The sequence below is a fragment of the Alexandromys fortis genome, unplaced genomic scaffold (assembly GCF_014885135.2).
Source record: "Alexandromys fortis isolate MF-2015 unplaced genomic scaffold, M_Fortis_MF-2015_v1.1 scaffold_317, whole genome shotgun sequence".
NCBI lineage: Eukaryota > Metazoa > Chordata > Mammalia > Rodentia > Cricetidae > Alexandromys > Alexandromys fortis.
This window is the reverse complement of record NW_026068201.1, coordinates 644,427-648,424: the sequence shown is the minus strand read 5'-3', so window position 1 is coordinate 648,424 and position 3,998 is coordinate 644,427. Positions and strand designations below refer to the sequence as shown.

The window sequence follows — 3,998 nt, the reverse complement described above, 5'->3', positions numbered from 1 at the left end:
AATTATAGGCTCAATGTCCTTTATTTATGGCTAGAAACCAAATATGAGTGAATACATCCCATGTTCCTCTTTTTGGGTCTGGCTTACCTCACTCAGGATAATGTTTTCTATTTCCATCCATTTGCCTGCAAACTTCAAGAAGTCCTTGTTTTTTACTGCTGAGTAGTACTCTAATATGTATATATTCCATACTTTCTTCATCCATTCTTCATTTGAAGGGCATCTAGGTTGTTTCCAGGTTCTGGCTATTACAAACAATGCTGCAAAGCCATTATTTCAAGACAGGAACTATGGTTCTTCTAGTCTTTCCACCCATCTCTAACTCAATATCCCCTGAGCCATAGATGCAGGAGTTGTGATGTAGATGCTTCTGTTGGGGCTGGGTTCCCTACTAATCCACTGATTAGTGCATTGTGTCCAATTCTTTTCTGGGATGTCTCCAATTGCAGTAAAGAGAGGCTTCATTGATGAGTGGTAGCTATATGGGTCTGTGGATATATGGATTGGAATGTAGTAAGGAATTATGCTAGTCTACTAGAGTGGTGGTAATAGATTCTTTTCTCAAGTCCGTGATCTCACAAATCCCAGGAAGCTGGCCAGATTTGCGGTACCGGGCATGATTTTCTTCCTATTGAATGGACCTTAAGTCCAATTAGACAGCCGATTGCCACCTACATATAGTGCTACTTCTTATACCTTTATGCATAGCTTGCCGTGTAGCAATGCGTTCTTGTTGAACTATCTTTGGATCGCCAGCCCCCAAATATCAACATGGTTATCCCACAATGTTGCCATGCTGGTGATTGTCATAGTTCATAGGTGTTGTATCAGGGTAGGACTTTCTTTTGTTTTGTTTTCCTTTCCTTTCCTTTCCTTTCCTTTCCTTTCCTTTCCTTTCCTTTCCTTCCCTTTCCCTTTCCCTTTCCCCTTTCTTTCTTCCTTCCTTCCTTCCTTCCTTCCTTCCTTCCTTCCTTCCTTCCTTCCTTCCTTCCTTTCTTTCTTTCTTTCTTTCTTTCTTTCTTTCTTATTTTTCAAGACAGGGTTTCGCTGTAGCTTTGGAGCCTGTCCTGACACTAGCTCTTGTAGACTAGACTGGCCTCAAACTCACAGAGATTTGCCTGCCTCTGCCTCACGAGTGCTAAGATTAAAGGCCTGCGTCGCCACTTCCTGGCCAGAGTAGGAATTTCTAATTGCTTCCCTTTTGGCATCTTGCATAGCATTTTCTGGAACCATTGAACTTATAGACAGCAGGGAAGAGGCTTTCAGGTCAGATCCAGTTTGAATCATCCAAGTCCTGTGTCCTATGTGTGTGATTTCTTCAGTAAAAGGGGCTCACTCTAAACTCCCGAGAGGCAAAAGGGAGTCACATGGACTATCTTACCAATTTATTCAAGGGAGGAGTCTCATGTTTGATACCAGCGTTTTTGTTCACTTATGGTTCTTCTAAAGAGCATTGCCAGCTTAAGTGCCTTAACTTCCTTTAATATGCATGTATGTGTATATATATGCATACATATACTTATATGCAGAGTGTATAATTTTATGTAAATCTAAAATAGTGACTCGTTGACACTTTATCAAACAACCTTGGTGTTATTTGTCTCTTGTTCCTCCTTTTTCTTTATTGACCTCCCCACCATCTCCCCAGTTGGAGGCCCTCACTGTTGTTCTGTTTCTTACCACTTCATGTCATCTGTATCCTGCTATTCCCCTCCCTACACCCCTCTATGGTACCTTTATACATACCTGGTTTCTATGGTTACTCCATGTTGTGTACTCACATCTGAGGATATGTGTAGTAGGAGCTTCGGGCTGCGTTCCTGCCACCTGGCTCCTGGCCGCCTGGCTAGCTTATGCCCCAAAATAACACACAAACTGTATTAATTTAAACACTGCCTAGCCCATTATATCTATCCTCTTCTTGGCTAACTCTCGTATCTTGGTTAACCCATATTTAGTAATCTGTGTAGCACCAGTCTTACCAAGAAAGATTCAGCATGTCTGACCTGGTGGCTTGCTCCATTGCGACTGCCCTGGAGAGGAGAGGCATGGTGTCTGCCTCATTTTCTCTTCCTCCCAGCATTCTGTTCTGTTTACTCCACCCACCTATGTTCTAACCTATCAGGCCAAGCAGTTTCTTTATTAATTAACCAATGAAAGCAACAGATTGATATATGACACTCCCACATCAGATATGGAGCAAGAAACTGCAGACGAAAGATAACATGAGGCTTTCTGGTCTCTAGGTCCATCCATTTACCTGCAAATGCCATGATTTTATATTTCTTTGCAGAGTAAAGAGTAGTAGTGTGTTGTGGTGAGTAGTATGCTGTGTATATGCACAGCATTTTTATTATTCATTCATCTGTTGGCAGACTTTTAAGTTGTTTCCATTCCCTGGCTATTGTGAATAATGCAGCAATGAATATGGCTGAGCAAGTGTCTGTGGAGTAAGCTGTCCACTCCACTCCTTTGGGCATATGCCAGGGACTGGTATAGCAGGGTTTTATGGTAGATTATTTTTTTGTTTGCTTATCTTTGGAGGATTCTTCATAGATTTCATGAGTGCCTGTAGCAATTTGCATTCCCACCAACAGTGAGCATTTCCTCTTCCTGGACAAGCTCTGCAGGATGTTGTCAATTGTTTTGTTGATCTTAGTCATTCTACTAGGGTGAGAGGAAATCTCAGAGTTGCTTTAATTTGCAGTTCCCTGATTGCTAATTATGATGAACACTTTGATCTATTTCTTAGTCCTTTTTATTTCTTAAACTGAGAACTCTGTTTTGATATCTAGCCTATTTCTAATTAGAACATTTATTTCCTTGACTCTGTGTCTTGAGGGATTTTTTTTCTATAAGAGGTGTAATATGTAAGTATACTCAGTTTACAAAATGAGGCCCTCAGCCACTCTTCTTATTTATTTCACCCCGTGGTGGTCACATGATAATCTGGGACAGGGCAGAAGGGGACGACAGCTGCATAAGTGCTTTTGTGTCTGGAGAGGCTGCAGTGGCTGGCCCTCGGGCCCAACAGTTCCCACCCAAGTGACTGTCCAGTCAGTGGTCTGGAACCCTGAGGCTGTGGTCACAGGTAAGCTGACAGGCAAGTTACAGGTACCAGTCAGTGCCCTGTTTCCAGGAGCATGCTTTCTAGCTGCAGCTTGCTGTCACTCTATGTACAGCTAGTGGAGCCACATGGACAGGTAGGTCAGGATGAGGTTGCAGTCAGCAGTGTGGGCCAGCTCAGCACCAATAGTGTGCTTGGAGGTCCTTCTTTTATGCACTGGAGAGCCAGTGGGAGACCTCATAAAAGAAGGCTGTGGGCCATGTGTGAAACACAAGGGGCCGGTTACTTTTTTCCCTGTAATGGTAATTTTCTAGTTCACAAATTCCCTTGGTGGTTGAAGACAGCTTTCCCATTTTCCTTTGTATTTTAGTCAAGCCATCCAAGGTGACCTGCAGCTCCTCACATAGTGCTTCAAATTCCTTGTCATATTCCAGATTCTTCTTCTCTCCCTTTTTACTGGAAGCTGGGCTGCTGCTCTCTAATTCAACCTTCTCTTTGCTCAATAAGCTGACTTTCAAGTTGGCAATATTGCTCGCAGTAGTAAAACGAGCGTCATTGAGGTTTTCCCACTTCAGGATTAAGTTATGCCAATTAGCTGCATTGTCCTTAATTTTCCTTGCACTGACAGATAAGACAGGTTCCCTGGGTGTTGCAATTCCAAGAGTCTTTGCTTCCATGTGGTCCACAGGTAGATATCAACAAGGAGACCCCAGGATTTATTTTTCTTTTCTGGATGTTAATCCTCTGCCAGATCTATAACTGGGAAAAGATTCTCTCCCGTTCTATTGGATTCTTCTTCACTCAGTTGATTGTTGCTATACATTGAGTTTGAGTGCTTCATGAAGTTGAGGTCTGTGCTCCACTTGGATCTAATTTTTGTATAAGACCATAGATGTGGGTCTAATTTCATTCTTTACTATGTGGACATTCA

General features: G+C 42.5%; 1 pseudogene; it reads right to left on the bottom strand.

The window, feature by feature from the left end:
- Positions 1-3,121: 3,121 nt before the first annotated feature.
- LOC126493117 (cyclin-dependent kinase 2-interacting protein-like) lies at positions 3,122-3,744 on the bottom strand (annotated as a pseudogene).
- Between the last annotated feature and the right edge of the window lie 254 nt (positions 3,745-3,998).